Source organism: Rousettus aegyptiacus, unplaced genomic scaffold (assembly GCF_014176215.1).
Source record: "Rousettus aegyptiacus isolate mRouAeg1 unplaced genomic scaffold, mRouAeg1.p scaffold_m13_p_2, whole genome shotgun sequence".
NCBI classification, from domain to species: domain Eukaryota; kingdom Metazoa; phylum Chordata; class Mammalia; order Chiroptera; family Pteropodidae; genus Rousettus; species Rousettus aegyptiacus.
Genome location: NW_023416295.1, coordinates 47,772,057 through 47,793,185, shown reverse-complemented (window position 1 = coordinate 47,793,185; position 21,129 = coordinate 47,772,057). Strand labels below are relative to the sequence as shown.

General features: G+C 37.0%; 1 long non-coding RNA gene across 2 annotated transcripts in view; it reads right to left on the bottom strand.

The window, feature by feature from the left end:
* LOC107499570 overlaps nucleotides 1–21,129 on the bottom strand; it is a 99,434-nt gene that overhangs the window by 42,513 nt on the left and 35,792 nt on the right. The window contains exons 1-3 of one of the 2 annotated variants that reach the window (XR_004955541.1): nucleotides 19,783–19,839; nucleotides 17,987–18,117; nucleotides 16,407–16,510 (exon numbers count right to left, since the gene is read on the bottom strand). This is a non-coding gene — a long non-coding RNA (uncharacterized LOC107499570). Of the gene's footprint in view, nucleotides 1–16,406; nucleotides 16,511–17,986; nucleotides 18,118–19,782; nucleotides 19,840–21,129 lie in introns of those variants that run through there. The other variant, XR_001594307.2, reaches the window with a different exon arrangement.

The following is a 21,129-nucleotide window of genomic DNA, read 5'->3' as shown; positions in this document are numbered from 1 at the left end:
GTGTTCCAAATGTATTCTTAAACCCTTTTAGCATCTAAGTCATGTCCTTTGTCATTGCTAACATTGTTTGTATTTCCTCCTCTTTCTTGGCCAATTTCTCTGAAGGTTTGTCACTACTCTTAGCCTTTTTAAAAGATATACTTTGTTGTTTCTTAATTTCCTATTTCATTAATTTTTTCCTCTTATTATTTCCATTCTTCTATTCTGATATTCTGCTATTCTGTCCCTGTTAACTAAATATTTGATCATATATTTGACTTAGATTTATTGGGGGGGGCGTAGCACAGATGGTACCAATTCTGCCCCCAAATATATGTGATAACAAACTTGTAGTTAGGTATTCTCCAAGTATTTTCCCCCATTTTAAAATTTTCTATTTAGATCTAATGATTATTGGTGGATTCCCTCCACCATCTCTCTCTCTCTCTCTCTCTCTCTCTCTCTCTCTCTCTCTCTACCTCTCTCTCTCTCTCTCTCATGCCCTGCCCTCACCACCAAACCCCAGTTCAACTCTCTTGAATGTACCTAGTATAATCTTTCTGGAATTCTGGCTTCATCCTCTCAGCTGTTACAGACCTCATGTTCTTGTCTGTCTTCCTCAACATATGTCCTCCTAGAGTAGCCAGAAACCTCCATTGCAAACATCAGCATCTGATGGGTTTATCTCTCTGAATTTTTACTTTCTTATTCTCTATGGCAAGGATATTCCTCCTTTTCCCAATAGTCAGCCAAATATTTTTAAAGATATTTTTAAAGTATATTTCATCCAGAATTTTTAGTTTCATACTGGAAGACTATCTCTGGACATCTAGTCTTCCATATAACCAGAAACAGAAGTCATCATATTTATAACATAAACATTTTCTTTGTCTTTTCATAACTTTTAAAGTTGAATGCTTATTTCATTTTAAGACTTTCTTATTTTTTATATTTTAAGCTATAATTTTCCTTCTGAATACCACTTTATTTCACAATAATGATAGAGATAATAAAATTATTACTATTGCATAGGTGCAATGCAAAATGATCTTTATGTATTGTATCATTAATCTTCATAAAACTCAAGGAGATGTATACTATTATTATTCCTCATTTTATCAATGAAGAAATTGAAGTGAAGAAAAGTACTTTCTCTAGTATCACAAAGATAGGGAGCATGCAGAGAAGCCAGGATTCCAACCCATGTTGGCTTGGATTCAAAATGAATTCTCGCAACCAATTCAATGTGTTTTATGAATTGGGGAGGGGGGGGTGGGTATTTGAGATGAGAGTGAAAAGGAAAAAAATGACATCATTTGGTTTTAGAGTGTGAGAGATCAAAGTACCTCACAATTTGAACTAGAGGAGAGAGAAAGATGCAGGTTATTAAGGGAACAATAACAGTCCAACCCAAATTCAGAGACCCTGGTGCAAACGGAGAAAGTACGGCAAACAGGTGCGCACCAACACCGCCTGGGTTCCCAGGCCCTAATAGAAACTTGTCTTTCCCTTCCTAATTCGAATAATTAATTTTTGCTTTCTTTGCACAACTTACCAAAACAAAACAACTTTTTTCTCAAATGGCCACATTTGTAATGTATAGAACCATCAGTGACAAATATATTTTTGCCAAAAATAAAATGGTCTCTTCTGCGAATCCCGGATCTGGCTCCAAGCCAACTGGCTTCTTGCTTTTATTATTTGCAGCAGACTCCAGGATTCAGAGTACACAAAAGAGCCAAACAGGAATATAACTCCTGATAATATTGTCTCTGCGCCTTGTGCACTTATCCTTTTTGTCTCTCCCCAGGGGAAGAGCGGTTATTCTTACTTATGCTAAATCCAGTTGTTCCCCACAGTGGCCGTGTAAATTTTGGCACCAAGTACTAGGCAGAATAAAAAGTCAAGGCAGTGGGAGGTGCTCACACGAGAGCAACAGGCGGCCCCAAAGCCCCAAACCGTTCTGTCCATTTTCTCCTAAAAATAAAGCGTTCTATTCATCAAAAACTTTTATGTATTCTTGTGATTTTCCTTACAAAAAAGGCAACATGATATGCAGGCAAAGAATAACAACCCCTGGTTCGCAAACCATGCCATCCTTTCGTTTTCCAGAGTAAGCAAATAAGCCAGAGAGAGGACTAGTGGGGCGGGGTGGGGGGGCTCGGTATTTGCTGTATTCACCAGGCAAAAAAACATCTGCAAAAAGGAATCTGACCTCACACCAGACATTAAAATTGTTCGGTGTGAGGGAAACTGTCTCCTCTCAGCACACCCATTTAACAAAATGAATTATCCTGTGCCTAGATGTGAGAGGTGTTACAGCTTTGTTTTAATGTGATTTCTAAATACCATAGATTTCTTGTCATTTCTTCTCAGCCGAGGAGAATTGGTTAGTTAGAATTTACCGAAATATAAATATTTTTTTAGACTTCTTCTACTCTTACCTGTTTCCTTTCAATCTTTAAAAACTATCTGTGGTTTTCGGTCCAATTATTGTGTGCTTTAGAACATTTCTTCTACTTATTAATACAATCATGTGATTAGATAAAATGTTTAAAGAGTTAAAAAGTCAGCTGATTTCCATTTTTGAGACTTCCTTTCTGCCCTAAATTTGCATACGTTCATTTTACATAGTTGTAACACTAACATAGATTGGGTTATTTTTTAAATCCCTAACAACATTTTACCATGTCTTTTTTTTTTTTTTCCTCTTTCTTCTTAAGCTTCTTCCTCAAGGATTGGGAAAGAAGGAAAAATTCTAAGCTAGTGTTTTAATTATTTTACTAGATATAATTGCTCATGCTTATAAAAAGAGTTTGTTTAGATAGATGTTAAAGATATTGGTAAAAATGAGCTGGGTAGGTTATCAGTAGATTTCATTTTTCTTACATGTAAAATTGGGGGAAAAAAAGGTTATGTAGAAAAATCTAGTAATGAAGCTATTTCAAGGATTGGTTGTATTGTGGGTCAGATTGTTTCCTGCGGACAGAATGATGTCATGCAAGTTTCTCAATGTAACTCAGAAAATCAGCACTGTAAATCATTCTGGAGCCCAAATATCTGCATTTTAAAGGGAATTTCTTAGTGCTGTGTTGTACAGGTTGTAAGAAACTTCATCAAGAAAGTCAAGTATTGTAATATAGCAGATAACATTTTGTGATATCAATTAAGGTTTTCTCCTCAAGCTTTCTTATAACCATTACACTTCCTCTCCCTTTCAGATGGCAGGTAACTTTCCAAGCTCACAGTCTTTAGGAAGAGAGTGTGTGAAGGCAAAAAGAAAGATATTATTGTTCAGCTTTGAGTTCCAATTTACATTCTGAAAACTAAGAAGAGAAACATAAACCATTTTGGAAGTAGATTTTCTAATGCAGGAGCCAGACCAGTTGAGACAGGGAAGTCTGGTTGTGTTCCCTGAAGGGGCTCAGGACCTAAAATTATGATGCAACAACTAGCGGGGAGGAGAAACCGACATGAGCACACTAGAGCAGGTTACCTGTCTCTCACGAGTGAATTCTGAGCAGGGGATGGAAAAAAAGACACTAAGAGAACTAATCCAGGTCTTGGGTCTCATTAAGCACAGGCTAAATCACGTGTGGTAGAGTGTAGATTACTAAATAAAAGCTAACGTTTGGGGGGCTCCATGACAGAAGGGCTGTGCCTGGTCCCCACGGTTGTAGCTGGGGAGAGCACAAGCCTCATAGAGAAGTGCTGCATCCAACACTGTTCCTGAGCAGACTGTGATGGCTAGGGGAGGGTTCAGCAGACTCTAGATTTTCTATGACTACAATAGGGCATCCTCTCACATCCGTGAGCTCCTACATGGTCGGGGACCACAACCAAGAGTCTCTGACCTCGAGAGAAAAACTGGAGGTGACTACTTAGGCCATTGAAGGAGGAGAGGCACAGTGTGGGACCAGCCTCAGGTTGTTGGGGTTAGAGCCACCAGGCAGGGGTGCAGTGGAAAGGGGATCACCCAGGACCGCTTGTGCCTCTGAGGGACAGTGAGCGCTGCATAGACGAGCTCCCTCTTGATGCCAAGACCCAATGCACATGCCCATTTCTCTCCACTTGGGGATTTACATCCATGCAGGAAGAAGGGAAGCCGAAGACAGAAGGGAGTATTCTATATTTGATGCGTGTGTACCCAAAAAAGACCGAGTTGAAACTGAAGATAACAATTGAGTTAGAAAAACATTTTTGCACATCTGAGTCCTAAAACTCTAAAATTCATACCAGCTATAAAGGGATAAATGTTCAAAGAGACCTTGAAAAATTCAAATAATTAGACCTTAGAAAAAGTAGAGTGGGTAGTTGGGTTGAGCCATAGAGGCTCATAGAGGCTTCTCACTGGTGTTTAGCCATTAATGTGATTCAGCGTCTTGCTCTTTGTGTATTCATTCCCTTTTTTCCTCTTCCAATCAGCCAATTCTTTCTGTGTTTGCAGATTGATTTGTCTAGAAAAGAAATCACCTTGGCCCAGATTGTCGGTTCACACCAACTCTCACCGTAATTAGATGAGTCAAAAACTTCCTTGGGTCAGTCTCACCCCGATACACCCTGCCAGTCTCCCACACTCCCTACTTCCAACACAGGTGCACGTTTATGCGTGAAGGCCAGCTGAGGTTGAGTAAGGCAGACTTGGGGAATGAGATCCCCAGTATCTATAGGTAAATAGCCCTCAGCGTTAGGTGTCATTAACAACAAAATTAGCTTAGAACAAAACCCTGGCCTATTTTTTTTTTTCTAAGTCTTTTTGAAACTCTTCTTTTTTCCTCAGGCATTCTCTAATCATTCTCTGTAATGATTCCACACATGTAAATCCTACTTTTCTAATATGACCAGAAGAAAATCCTTTGGGAATTTTTCTATTTTTCTTTGGGACCCTCACAGACTCTGGCAGAGTATTCAGTGCATAGGAAGTGCCTAAGTGGTAGTATATTTTCAGTAATTCATTTGCTTTGCTAGGTATTCATTTAATGGAACTGAAAGTTTATTGAATTGAATTTATTGAATTGAATTGAAAGTTTTATTAACAAATGCCTCCTGAGGAGTGAGACGCCGTGTAAGCAGTTCCCTAAATATGCCAGCCTCTTGCATGCTTGTCTGTCTTTGCTCATACTGTCAACCTGGAAAGCACTTTTTCATTCTTTCAAAATGTTGTACAAAGTCCATCTTTCCGTGAAGATTTTCTTCAGCACCACTCCCAAGATATAATGGACCAATCCCCTTTTCAGGCCTCTCTAAGCCTTGTGCCTACTTTATCATAGTAATTTGTTTATTATGGATTATATTTCCACCTCCTCATGAGATACTAAGCTCCCTAAGTCGAGAACTATATTTTATTCATCTTTGTACTTCAGCATCTTCCATGGTTCTTTGGAGGCCATGATCACTTCATAGTGTTTATTGAATGTCAAATGGCTACTAGGCATCTACCTAAGTGTCTTATAACTAATGTAATGGGAAAGAAAGTTTAGGTGACTTGTCAAAGCGCGAGAGAGCTAGTCAGAGAACAAAGCAGCACAATGGGATGCCCTCATCTCTGTGCTCCAAACATTCTTACTTGGAAAATTAATAAAGATGTAACAGCAAAGATGACAAATGGTTTCGGACCTACTTTAGGAATCTGAAAGGTAAACCAGTCAATTTTTAAACGTTTTCTTGTGGAAAACTTGAGACGTATACCAAAACCAGAAAGACTAGATTAAAGGAATCTCCAGCTTCAAGAGTTATCAACGTGTGGCAAACCTTACACCATCTGTGCTTGTATCCTCTTTCACTACTGGGTTACTTTAAAGCTAAATCTAGACATCAGATCATTACTTCTGTAAAAATTTCAAGATATATCTCTAAAGGAGAAGGGATCTTCTATAGGATATAACCATAATATAACACATCACTAAAAACAATACTTTCTTAGTATTGTCAAATGTCCAGTCAGTGTTCACATTTCCTAAATTTTCCGTTTTATTATCAGGATCCAAATGAGATTCCTACTTTATATTTGGTTGATGTTTTCTCAAGTCTCTTTTAAACTATATGTTCTCTCTTCTTTTTTCCGTTTTAATTTATTGATCGAAAGAACCGGGTCATTTGTCCTACAATTTCCCACATCTTGGATTTGGTGATAGAACCCTCATACAGCATGAATCATGTTCTTCTGTCCCCTGTACTTCCTGTAAACTACTAGTCAGATTTTCAGCCCTGTTCTGGAGAATTTTCTGTGATGATGAAAATGTTCTGTATCTGCTCATGTGGCTATTGCACTATTGTGACTAAGGGACCGAATTATTTTGTTTTAATTAATTCATATTTATAGAGCCACAGGTGGCTAGTGTCTACCATACTAGACAGCACATAGAGGTTAGTTTAAATTGAAATTGAAATACATACAAGTTGCTAATGGCTATTATATTGGAGTCATGCTTGCTTATTAAGCATACTTGATATTGTGAACTTCCACTAGGCGGTCCAAAATGTCTGGTTTTCTGCAATATTAGCAGTCCATTGATCATTGTCTATAGCTATTAATTCATTAGAGGGTTGCAAAGTGAACATATTTCATTTCTATCATTCCTTCTTCATTTGTTAGCATAAATCTATCAAGATAAACTTCCTCTCATCAACAATCTGATTGTCCTGGGGTATAATTTATACAGGAAAGGCAGAATAAATGCTTGATTATTTCCATTTTTCATAAAAATGGTTTGGTTCTCTAGCATTTTCCAAAAATGATCAATTCTCTTATTTGGTTTAAATATATTTAATTCCATTGCACTTATTATTCATCTTGATTCTTGAATTGCTTCCTAAAACGGCAGGGTATTCTGGGCTTGTTATAATCGTTTCCTGCCTTGGTTAATTAGGCATTTCCCCAAGAAGCCCTGATTCCTTTCGGTGGGAAGTTGTAGTTACAGATGTTAGGGTAGCTCAACAAGACTGAGTTCATCATTGTTAGGGTAGTTCAACGAGACTGAGCTCATCATTGTTCCTAGGCCTTTTCAGTAAATAAAACTAGCAAATATTTTTAAATAAAAATTCCAATGCATTTATATTTCTAATACAAATTTAGAATTACATGGTTTTTACTTAGCTTTTCTGATTTTATATTTGTAACTCTTTTATGTTGAAAATCTCAGCTCCTAATAAATTTTAATTACTTTGCATTTTCCTATTCATACATAATAGTTTCGAATAACTATCAATACTATTACTAACGATATGACTACTGGTAACGTTTTTACATTTGTTTGTTCATTTTTGCAGTTCTTTTTATCTTAAGGTACATTCCAGTTGAAGTATTATGTTTTAAAATACCTTGAAATAGTTTTCTATGTGGTTAAGTCACTTACTCGATCCACAATTGGGCTCATTAATTTCATTTTTTTATTTTTGTAGTTACTTTATTTGAAACATGTAAAACGTTTACATGATTCCATAGTCAAATCTCTAAGTAAACTAATTCCAGGAATGTCTAACTTTCATCGCTGTTCCCTCGTTTTGTCCTTTCCACCTCTCTGGGAATTTTTTTTTTAAATTAGATTTTTGCTTTTCTTTCCATTAAAACTAGCAAATCTGGAACCTTAAAAAATTAGCATGTACCGTGAGCCACAGGCACTTCCATCTTATTTCAGCAGGGCTGGCCCTCCTTCCTTCTCACCATTTATTTGCTCAAAGTGAGGATGATGGCAGTAACAACATCAGTGACAGTTTGCATAAGTGTGGCTCCGGTCAGCAGTTGAAAATACCAAGCTTTTTCCTAGTACCTTTTATGTTTGTTAGGGTCACAAAGTAGATCTAAAACCATTTTATATTTTTTGCTGATATATCCTTTGCTCTCTCAGAATCAAAATGGTCGCAGCAGTGAAATAGCAGCATCAAAACTCATATACGCTCAGTGAGAAATTCAGGACCATGCATTTACCGAAGCTTGGAAAAAGAAATCATTTGGGGAAATGATTTAGTCCATTACCTTGTTCAGGTCTGCACCTAATGCATTTTAGGTAACTATTATCATGATCAACACCAAAAATATACTTGTAATAGACTGTCATGGGTGGTAGCCATGAAAATGCACCTCACAGATTTGCAACTGCAGGGAGTGTAATTGACTGGGAGCCAGGCTGATGTGCTCTGAAACCCACTGCAGCATTTAAAATAAATAAATAAATAACATCTTTATCGAGTTATAATTCATATCCCATAAAACCCTTTTAAAGTATACAATTCATTTTTTCATATACACAAAGTTGTGTAACCTTCACCATTATTCACCATTATCTAATTCCTTATCACTTTAATCACTCCAGAAGGAAGGTCCGTACCCATCAAAATGGTCATTCCTTACTCCCTTCTCCCTTCAGCTATGGCATGGAATAGGGAATGAGGAATGACTGCTGATGGGTACAGACCACTTTTTGCTTCCATGGATTTGCCTGTTTTTCAAATTTCTTATAAATGAGCTCATACAACATGTGGCCTTTTGTGTCTGGCTTCCTCTGCTTCTCACGATGTTTTCAAACTTCATCCATGTTATGGTATGTATGAGTACTCCGTTCCTTTTTTCTCTCTCGCTCATTTGTAAAATATACACAGCATAAAATATGCCATTTTCACCATTTTCAAGTGTACAGTTGAGTAATATTAAGTACACACACATTGTCATGCGACCAATCTCTAGAACTCTTTTCATCTTGTAAAACTGAAATTCTTAACCAATTAAACAACTCCTCCCCATTCTCTTTCCCCTCATCCCTAACAACCACCATTCTACATTCTGTCTCTGATTTTGACTATTTTAGGTACATCACGTAAGTGGAATCACACTTTATTTCTTTGTGTGTGTGTGTGACTGGCTTATTTAGCATCATATCCTCCAGGCTCATCATATTGTAGCATATAACAGAATTTCCCTCCTTTTTTCTAAAGTTGAATAATATTCCCTTTGTGTGTCATTCCTTTTTATAAAAAAATAATGTTCCAAAGTAATAATTTTGTTTATCCATTTATCAGTTAATGAATACTTTTTGATTAATTGCATAATGCTGTTATGAACATTTATGTATAAGTTTTTGTGCAGACATGTTTTCAATTCTCTTGCGTATATATCTAGGAGTAGAATTGCTGGGTCTGCATTTAACTTTTTGAAGAACTGCCAGACTGTTTTCAAAAGCAGCTTCACCATTTTACATTCCCACCAGCAATATCTGAAGGTTTCAATGTCTTCACGTTATCGCCAACATTTGTTGTTATCCATCTTTTTTTATAATAGCCATCCTGGTGGTGTAAAATATCCCATTGTGATTTTGACTTGCATTTTCCTAATGACTAAGAATATTGAGCATCTTTTCATGTTTATTGACTATTTGTATATTTATTTTCATTGGAGAAATTTGTATTTAGATCCTTTGCCTATTTTTAAATTAGGTTATTTATTTTTTTACTATTGAATTATGTCCTTTATATATTCTGGATACAAGTCCCTTATCAGATATATTATTTGTAAAAATTTTCTCCCATCCTGTGGGTTGTCTTTTACTTTTTTGTCCATCACAGCAGTTGTAGTGAGACCATGATGCCCATAGCTGCTCTAAGTCAGTGGCTGAATGGGGTGTGCATTCTAAGGCAGGGTCATTCCTAGGAGGTGTGCAACTTCTCTCATGGTTGACTCAGGCTCAAGGACTCCGAAAGGCTTTCCCAAACCTTCCTTAGACTGCTCTGTGGCCTAAGATGCTTCAATTCGATCTTCCTTTTTTTCCTTCTTCACTGGGATCAGATTTGCATTGTAGTCTGATAGCTTTCAGCCTTCTCCCACACCTGCCCCATAATCTCTCACGTCGGCACTTCTCCTAATAAAATTTTTGCACATCTAATTCTGTTTTGGAGTCTGCTTCTCGGAGCACCTGGATTAACCACATCACACAATGGCAATGCTTACACTAAAGAATGAGTTTATAAGTTGAAGGCTAAAGTCCTTCTGTATCGGTGAGTAGTAGTGAGCAGAAGCAAAAACAAAAGTAGAAATTCAAACTTTCTAGTTTGCTGGGGTGATTCTAATCAGCAAAAAGAACAATTTTTGAAACAGACAGATCTGGTCTTGAATATAAGCTCTGCCACTTGCTAATTTTGCAATTTCGAAAAGTTATTTAACCACCCTGTGCCTTAGTTCCTCATTGGCAATATGTACATAGCAAAGTTGTCTCCCCGTATTGTTTTGAAGATTAAATAAAATAACATAACATAAAAAAGCATCTGGCAGAGGCCTGGCACATAGTAGGAGCTTGCCAAATGTTCATTTCCTCATATCCCTTCAATCGGGACTTAGCAGCATCCACACTCAGCTAAGTGTTCGAAGGTAAGCAATAGCTTCACTCTGTGACAAGCCACACACACTTTATAGGACAAAGCAGAGTGAGTGGTAAGTGTAGATTTTTCTTTTGCCTGTTTCTCAGGCTCCTTTTCCTGATCTACTCTGGCCCAGCCATTGCCCTCAGGGTCCTGGACACTGGAGGGATGAGCCTTTCTGATCGCAGTTCTAAATGGAGGGCCTGGGCTCAGAGCTACACACCAGGATGCCTCAGCTGCCCGTGCTGGCAAAGCCTCTCTTCCTGCTTCTCACTTGTGTTGATCTGAAACAGCTCCTCTTTCCTTCAGCCCCTATTAACCTTTCAAATTCTCTACCTCTTGCTTACACTTCTAACCAGCTTAATTCTTTCTTTCCTTTTTTAAATCTTTAAACTAAATCTGCTCATCTTGTCATCTTCTCAACTCTTTCTCCTCCCTTCCATGGGCACTCGAAATTCCAAAGGGTCTTTGGAGTAGGGAGGAGTTTTGAAGAAAATCTCTAGTGAGTCCTGGCATATCCCCACCCCAGCAAAAACCATGTTGTTGTTAGAAGCGTGGGTTATGGGTATATACTGCTGTGTAGTGAAGATTACAGTGATTTTTCACCTGTCAGAAAATACATAAAAAATAAAAATATAAGTTTAATTCTGAAGGGATATATTTTACAACTTTAAACTCTGTAAACTCCCTGTTAGCTAGAAATGTTCTAGAAAGCATTATTTAAGGACTAGGATAATGCCTAGAGAAGAATTACTTTTACTGCCATGTTAAGTAAAAATATCTGATAAGGCATGGGGTTCTGTATAATAAATGAAAGTAGGGGGGCCCCACAAGACAGATGGGACACCAAATCTGGACCAATAGTTAAATCATTTGTTTCTTAATACAATACCTTTTGTCTGATCTACACTTGGTGATTAAATAAAAATCTCTACAAGCCCCTTACGCTCTCCATCTATCTTCTAACTAATTCCAAAGTCATCTGCCCATGATCTTAGCCACACCCTGGGCCCACAGGCTGCCTCCCATTTTCTCTCCATCCTCCAATTTGAGAGGTGAGAAGGGAAGAGGGAGAAAACAAAATCATTTGTTAGAGCGCCACAAACCTGTTCCTTTTTCCTTTGTTTGTTCCTGACTTACCTCAGGAAAAAATGGTCTGCTATGAAAAACAAAAGAACCTTAATGGACTGGACTCATTCAAAACCAACTGGGTCACTTCCTATTATTTCATTTAGCACCTCACTTTCACATTTAAAGTACTCATATGCACAACTATTTAAAAATTATAGTGTTTTACTTTTGATTTTGTAAATAATGCATGCTCAATGAAAATAAATATATATACAGAAAACTACAAAGATTAAAAACCACCAGAAATCTCACTATTCACAGATAGCCATAGTTTCTATTTTGGTAAACATATTTTCCAATATTTCTGTATATGACCTGTGTACTTTAACTTTCTTCAAATCAACCTTGGCTAAAGAAAACAAAGTGGGGACTATCTATTTTGAACACATACATCCACTGTGTTGGCTTATAGCTGACATTCTCAGAGGAAAGAGAAACAACACAAAATTTCCCCAGGAACTTGAATTGCTTTTATCAGATTCCCCAGAATTTCTCTCATTCCTTAACGCACATGCGCCCGCATACACACACACACACACACGCCATAGGCACACGTGTCCCTATCAGAAAACATGTCAGGACGTGTTTCTTTCTCTTGGGACCATGTTATGTATCAGGGGCTCAAAGGTCGCCTTTTCTTTTTCCTCCAGATTAGTGTTTTTGTTGGGTACTTCTTCTGTTCTAAGGCCAAGAAATTTCCCAATTTGGTGGTCATTTAGGGAAAGCTTGAAAATAAAGACACGTCAGTTTTATGTTGTAAGCGTTTGAACACCTGACATTTTGGGGGGGAGCCGTTAGCGGCTTGTGGAAATTGTGGATACCATTGTTCACAGGAGGAGAACCTCTCTGTGTTTTTCACCTCTGTAAATATGTAAAATAAATATTCAAAGGACAAAAAGTGGCTTTAAACTAAACTACTTTCCGTCATCATTTTTAAATTTTGAAAAAATAAAACCATTCAACATATCAATGGTTCTCAAAGTTCAAGATTACTGATACTCTGAGAGAAGCTTGTTAAATAAGCAGATTCTTAGGCCTGAACCACGGAAACCCAATCATGTGGTTTGGGGTGAATTTACATCCTTAATAACCACAACAGGGAGTTCTGAGGAAGTAGCCCTCTGTGATGGGTTTATTTATGCCCCACAAAAGGGTATGTTAAAGTCCTAACCCCTGGTACCTATAAATGTGGCCTTATTTTGAAGGGTCTTTACAGATTTAATCAAGTTAAGATGAGGTCATTGGATTAGGGTGGGCTCTAAATCCAACGACTGGTATTGGAGAAAGATGAAGACAGAGACACAGGGAAGGAGGCCATCTGAAGATGAAGGCAGAGGTTTAAATTACACTGCTACAAACCAAGGGACACCCAGGGCCGTCAGCAACCATTAGCAGCTGAAAGAGGCAAGGAAAAATTCTTTTCTAGAGCCTTCAGAGGGAGTCTGTCCCTGCTGACACCTTGAGTCCAGGCTTCTAGCCTCTGGAGCTATTAGAGAATAAAATTCTGTTGTTTTAAGCCACCCCAGTTAGTTATGACAGCCCTAGAAGATTAATACACCCTCATTCTTCATGTTAAGAAACACAGCAATGCCCGGCAAACACAACCATGTAAAATGCTTATTAATTTAATGTGCTCATTGATTGATACTATGATATTTCAAATTAATCAGGAATCAGGAGTCTTACCCTTGGAAACTTTAATTTGCATGACAAACATCTGACTACAATTAATAATCTAGAGATCCATTCTTGTTCTAGGGTATTATGGATTGATGCCATCTAAAATATTTAAAACTAACTGTATTAGTTTTGTATGGCTGCTGTAACAGATTACTGCAAATATAGTGGCTTACAAAACATATCTACTATGTTAAACTCTGGAAGTCTTTGGTCTTTACCAAAGAAGACATACAGATGGTAACTAAACACATGAAAAAGATATTCAAAACTGCTAGCAATCAGAACACAAATGAAAATCATAATGAGGTACTATTACAAAACTGTCACAATGACTAAAATAAAAATAACAACAGTACTAAATGCTAGCAAGAACGCAAAGAAACTGGATCTCTCATACACTGCTGGTGGGAATGTAAAATGGTACAGTCACTCTGGAAATCAGTCTGGTAATTTCTTAAAAAATTCAACATACACTTGACGCATGATCCAGGAATTGCACTCCTGAACATTTATTCTAGAAAATGAAAACTTAATGTACACACAAAACCCTGTACACAAATGTTTATTTGTAATAGCCCCAAATAACCTAAATCTGCCTCAAAAGGTGAATGGTTAAACAAAGTGCGGTACATCCATACAGGTAATGCTACTCGGCGATAAAAAGGAAGGGCTATTGATACACACAACTTGAATGGCTCTTAAGCGTATCTAAGTGAAAAAGGCCAATTTCACAAGGTTGTGTGCTGTATAATCCTATTTATACAGCATTCTTGAAATGACAAAATTGTAGAGATGGTGAACAAATTAGAGGTTGCCGGGCATTAGGGAAGAAAGTGGGGAGTATGTGACTGTTAATGAATAGCCAGAGGGTGTTCCTTTGTGGTAACAGAACAACTCTGTATTTTGATTGTGATGGTGATAAAATGCTATAGAACTATACACAAAGACATTTTTAAAATGTGAAAAACTGGTGAAATCTGAGTAAGGTCTGTAGTCCAGTTAATTGTATTGTTCCAATGTCAATTTTGTGGTATCAGTAATGTATTATAGTTACATAAGATGTTGTCATTGGGGAAACTGAGTAATGGGCAATGGGATCTCCCTACTATTTTTGCAATTTCCCATGAGTCTATAATTATTTCAAAAACCAAAAATGAAATAGACAGTGGCTGAATTTGGCCAGGACATAGTTTGATGATCCCTTTTTTGGAGAAAAGAGCTTTTTCCTCCCATTTCCATTTCAAAAAACATTCCGGAAAAAGATTCTGATTGCCCTGGCTTGGGTCATATGCCTCTCTACTTATCGATCGCTGTGGGTAAAAAAGTAATGTGATCACATTAGAACTTGTATAGGGTGGAGAAGTTGTTTCTCCAAGTAAAGGAAGGGGTATGAGGTAGACAAAATCATATGTGTCTACTACAGTGGGTGTCTTAAAAGCCTCAAATTTAGGAAGTATAGATGGGCCTTGTGCAGAACTAGAACTGGGAAGCCTCACACCATTAAGATCTAAAGAAGCTATTGTTCTTCATGGAGCTGCATGGTCTCTTGTCTCCACTTTTCTCTATGCGTCTCATTCTTCCTTCACTCATTCTGCAGTGTGGCTTTCTCTGCTTTTCTGTGGGGGCTGAGATGATTGCTTCATAGCTTCTGTGTTCATATGTTTTCTCAATTAAAATTATGATAGTATTACAATCCTCACATTTTGCATTGTGCCAAAGAATAAGTAACCTTTTGCCTTGCCACTTAGTGAACTTTTCTTACTAACTATAAGCAGTTTTTATTTTTATGATATTGTACTTCTATCCTAGCCTAATAAGCTACGTGTATTATTTTAGAAGGCCTAGCACAATGTAAAATTTAGAACAGATTTAAAACAAAACCTCGTCTTTATTAAGAGTCTGCATGTATCATCTTAGTTAAAATGTTTAATAAACATTTTTTTTAAAAAACAGCACAGAGACTATCAATCACTTAGTATCTGATCAAAATTTCTGGAAGGATCTTTTGGGCCAAGCATTATCCTTTAATTCAGTAATGATCTATGACAATAGTAAAGACATGGCCTCAGGGGCCTGCCCTCTGGGAGGCTAGAGTTCTCAAAAATGGGAATCATGTGTTGAGCAGATACACACCAAATGTGTCTACTACACTATAATAGACAAACAGGGTGCTGACTGCCTATGGCGGAGATGGCTAGCTATCCATCGAAAGTCATGATCCCACTTCCATGGGATAGAATTCGCACTAGGAATGAATTGCTCAGGACTCTATTTCAAAGGACTACATTTCTCAGCCCTCTGTGCATCTAAGTGGGGCCATATGACTAATGCATGCCAATGGAATGTGAGCAGAAACGATGTGGCCACCAACCCAGGCCAGCTGACTCCATTACCTCCCTACCTCCCACTTCAAATATACTTCATGCCTCTTCCCTTCTGCTAGCTGGAGGCAGAGGACTCCAAAGGCCTAAATAGGTTGGGAAGTCTTTTATGTGAAGGGTTAGATAGTAAATATTTGGTCCTTTGTGAGCCGTATAGTCTCTTGAAACTATTCTACCTTGTCATTGTAACACAAATGCAGCCTACTATATGTTGATCACTGCCATCACACAAGAGGAAATTGAAAGTTTTTCTTTAGGAACTTTATGGTATCATTTATTAAATAAGCACCCTGGGAGCTAAAGAATTATTTAGCTCACGAGCAGCTAGACACATCAAGAAGAGAGGAATGACAACATGAGTCCTTCCAACAATTCAGCACTTGGCTCAGTGGTAGGGAGCTAATGTGTTAAAAAAAAATTAAAAAGAATTCTCAGCTATAACGATAGTAATAATAACTGAGACTTACATTTTTATTTAGGTAACAACCTATTTTCAAGGAGGTCTAAGCACATTAACCCTCTCAACCCCACATTGGTAGAACACTAGCAAATACTAGACCATTATTTTCATTGAATAGATGGAAACTTGTAAAGGTACTTATTCCTGTCACATTTATATGTGTCCTAGTTTCAACATACCCAGTATAACTTCAGAAACATATTTCATTGAATATTGAACAAGAGTCATTCCACACCAAAAATAATAGTAGTAACTATTTTGATATGACTAATAATACAGGAACAATAAAACTTGCTTTTCAAAGATCAGGTTCCACGTTATTTTAATCCTTACAACCCAATAATGTAAGCTAAATTTACAATATGAATCTCATTTGATAACTGAGAAAATTGGAGCACAAGGAGGTCAAATGGTATGCCCACACTCACCTCGGTAGCTAACGTAGAATGAACACAAGAATCCAGGATTCCTGATTTAGAAAATAATTCCACGTGTTGTTCATGATTCATAGTAGAAGTCTCATCTTGGATAACTGAAATGAAATAAGACCAGAAATGTGTTTTCAGGCCTGGCATCATAAGTTATATCTTCTAATGCCTACATTTCCTTATATTGGCACCTGAAGAGGTGTTCCCACCTATGGAAACTTTGATAACAGTCATGGAAAGCATCCTGTTATGATCACAAAGCAAGACTGGGGATGTAATAAGACCCAGAATGACTGAGGAGGTGAAAGAGTGCCACTACTCATGTTTGTCAACTCCGCTCAAGAATATGCCAACCAATCTTTCAATCCAACTCTACAGTCATTAATCTCAACATAGACAAGTATTGGCCAGTTCCCACATGTTGAATACTCTAACCCCACCCAACTAATTCCAACTCAACCTTTAGTGTGCATTTCAAGCATTACTTCCTTAGGAAAGCCTTCTCTGACTGCTTATTCTTCTTTTCTCCAGCACACTTAATTAGCAATTATGTATTCACCTTGGTAATTATATGATTACTGTTACTCTCCCCAGCTAGAGAGGTTGAAAGCCCCACAGGAGCAGGAAACTTGTCTGGTTTTGCCCATCACTGTATCCCCAGCACCTAGCAGAGTGTCTGGCCATATAGCAGGTGTCCAATTACTATCTATGTGAATAAATCTACAGATAGATGGATAGACGAATAAATGAATGAATGAGACTTAACATCTAGGATTAGGGTGGCCAGGTGAAATGCAGGTGCCCGGTTAAATTTGAATTTCAGATAAGCAATGAATAATTTTTTAGTTCAAGTATTTTCATACAACATTTGGTAGATACACTCAAAAATTACTCATTGTTTACCTGAAATTCAAATTTGCTGTATTTTTATTTGCTAAATTTAAATGTTGAAGCTGGAAGAAACCTTGGTAATGATAGCTCAAATCTTCCATTTTAAAGACAAAGAAAGTGAGACCAAGCGACATGAATATCAAGGAAGGTTTTCTATAATGACGGTTATAAATGTCACCTTAAAGTCTTTAAATTTTAGCTTTCCTTTCTAGCTTGTCTGACTACTTTAGAAAAACACAGAGACAAGAGATAAAGAGAGAGAGATGACATTGAGACCTGGGATTCAGCAGTGCCTGAAGCAGTTCTTGAACTTTTCACTAACTTAAGCCAATAAATTCCCTTTATCATTTAAACTAGTTTGAATGGCATGTCTATCCCTTTTAACTAATAATATAAGTACTTCCACATTTTCTTGTTCAAGTTGTTAAGCTAATCAATATAGTGCCATTCTCATAACAGAAGCTCAGTAGATACTTATTAAATAAATCATAGTCTTGGTTTGGGTTATAACTTTTACGTTACCATTTAAACACTTTCCTTACTCATCCAGTGTTGTCGTTTCTAAAATAAAGTCTGTATTTCTTTGCCTGAGCACACACAACACACAAAACATTAACCGAATATATTATTTTTAAAAATGTAAACATGTACAATAATGAAACCAGGGGTCATGTTGTATGTCTGTATACCTTTCTGTGGATGGCCTGAGCATAAAAGTAGCCAAATTGAAGAATTCTATATTTTCTAACACTTTCATTCTTCTTCTTCAGTTAGTCCCACTTTCTCAGAAAAGAAACCGAGATGTTGACCTCCACGGTACCTTTAGAAATAAAAAGGTATTTTAACATTAGTGAAGTTCTGGATAATATATTTCTAAAATTGAAATGCACTTTCTTATAATTTATTAAATTTCTCAGGACAAAATCCTCAACTTGACAAAGGGATAATTTTAGCATATTTGCTTATTCACATCCAGATGTAAACATTAAGCCCCATACCTGAAAAACTATTTGAAAGGCTGAGTTGATATTTGCCTTCCTCTTAATTCTCCAAGGCACTCACATTTCTCAATGTATATTCTGCCATGGACCTTCTGTAGCTGAGCTTCCTGGACATTTGCAAACCCAGCTCTAAGGTGGTCTACGTCCAGTTTCCTGTGACTGTCTCTTTCTGGATTCGAAATGTACCACATATCTAAGCACAGTCTTCTTAACCACATAGTATTCAAACACGGCACTTGCATCCTACCAACCCCCATATCAAATGAATTTATTGCTTTAGATTGAATTCCAGATTATTTCATCAATAGACAGTTCTAAAGCTTCACATTAACATCTAGTTTTGCATGTTGAGGTAAGTTTCCTAGTAAAATTAACACTGCGAAAAGTGTTAGAGAAAATGTTATAGTCCTTCAGACGATTTTATCTTGTTTTATATCCAAACTCTGAATCTCAATATTACTTAATGTGAGTTTTCTTAGCATCATGAAAACAAATATGCCTTTCATTCCAGTCAACACCGTGACCATGTTGTATTTTAATAGAATTGATAACTATAATATATGAGTGACTTCTGTGGTTTTCCCAATAAGTGATTTATCCCTCTTCCTCATGTTCCACTGTACAATTACCATGCTTTTCTTTGACCTTCAAAAATAAAAGCCTTGAGATTCATTTCAGCTGTGAGTTTCTATAGCATTTACATTAAACATGGGATTCGTTTGTTTGTTTAGGCTAATGGTTTGTCTGTTTTTGCACTCTGAATTGTCATTTTATCTTCTTAGCCGTTAAGCTGCTAGAGGTCATGGTAGAGTTTAGTCAGGTCTCTTGGTGCCAGGATTTGGATAGAGTCATTTGTCCTAAGAGTTTCTGCAGTTCACAGGTCCAGTGCCATGCAGCAGATTTTTGTAAGCGTCCCACGAGTGTTGAAAACACTTGTTATTGCTTGTTACCTGTCTTGGTTCTTACAGGCTTTTATTGGATTATGGCTTTCATTACCTCCTTTCTAAGCTTTCAGAGTCTCTTCATGAACTTTTCAGACTGCTTTTTGTCCCCACCTCATGTCACTGTTCCTCAGATCACAGGTTAAACCTTTTTCTAGACTGTGGGTGAGTGACTCAGGATTTACTCATCTAGCACTTTGGTCTTTGTCCATCTCCGTGTCATACGGAGAGTGATATAGGGAATCAAATAAAATATGAAACAAAGAACTGGAAGGGCAACTTCCTACAGAGGCAGTAATGTCTTTCAGAACTTACAACTTAAAAAGTAAGATCTGAGATAAATCTTTCTTTTTCCCAAGGTCGATCCTCTCAGATGACCTTAATTCTCTTCCAGAATTTGTGGGATGAAGAATAGAGATGATGTCCACAAAGAATTTCAATTTAAATGTTGTTTATAGCACTTACTGGTTCTCTCAGTAAGGAGAAAAATGTTTTTTATGTTTTTTTAAAAAGCTACATTTTTGAAATTGCATCTTTTCATACCTGCTGTTGGTTGCTGGAACTGACTAGGATGAGCCGTTTGCCAGTCCCAGCTGTTTCCTAGGCTCATGGGGAGAAAAGAAAAAATAAAAAGCAATTAAGTTGAGGTAGGCTTGTAAAATAATGAATTAAAAATCCGAAGGGAGCAGGGAATGTAATAATTTCTCTGCCATGGCAGTTTCTCTTTGTTGTAAATGTCCTTATTTTTAACATGAGTTTCCAGGGTGTTAAACCAATTAAATTGAGGCTATGCTTAAATATTCTCTTTTAAGACCTATTTTAAAACTTAAAGTGAAGCTTGACTTCAAATTAACCTTTCTGAAATAAATAGTTCTGACTTTTTTGCTGGGGAAATGGAGGAGTTAGTTACTGTCAAACATGCATTTTCTCAGAAAATGTACAATTACAATTCTTCAAAATCTGAACAGAGAAGATAAAGGCAACTTGATTTCAAAACCATAAAAATTCAAGGCTTAAGTTGGCTTTAGGTTGATTTTTAAGGGGAATGTAATATTTTCATCATTTGCTCCTTAGATATACTTTTTCTTTGGTGTCAAGTCTTTGTTGTTGTTGTTGTTGTTTTTGTCGTTAAATTAAAAGTTCAAGTACATGAGCATGAGGGTGACCAATCTGAGCCATTTCTGGCTCTTCAAAGCTTATCTAATCATGCATGTACATTTTGCAAATTTTGAACTCACCTCTACTGTGTAAAAATGCCATTACTAATTATACGATACTATGAATGAAAATAATACACTACACTATTCCAAAAGGCTTATAATGACATTGCAAAGCAGAGATACATGAGGGCATTGTAACCAAACTCAGCAATCTGAGAGGTGTTTCTATAACAACCTTTGTGAGGGTAAGTTGGGCAGAAGGGAGAATAGATTAGTAGGTAAGCCTTTATCAATGACATTGATAAATCCTGACTTCTAACCTCAGCTAAGATTTGCATTACCTTCTTTTTAGTGCTAATTTAACATTACTTTAAAAAATATATATAGTGCTTTAATGATACTTGCTATCTTAAGTGTTGCCACATTCTTTGGAAAACAAAAAGAAGAAATAGTGATTATTTATAATACAAATCAGATAACAACAGTGATTGTGAATGATGAGCAACTCAGTATAAATCACAGATTGGCTGTACAGGTCAATTTAGAAAACGTTGACTTGGAACCAAAAATTAGTAATATTAGACATACCAAGAAGGAACTGGGAACTCAATAAGAAACCTCCCCTCTCACTTGAAAGTTTAGTTTTAAGAAGTGCCTGAGTTGGTGCTGGAGAAACTGCTGAGTGTGGAGACAAAGAGTAGGAACCCCAAAATTAGTAATATTAGACATA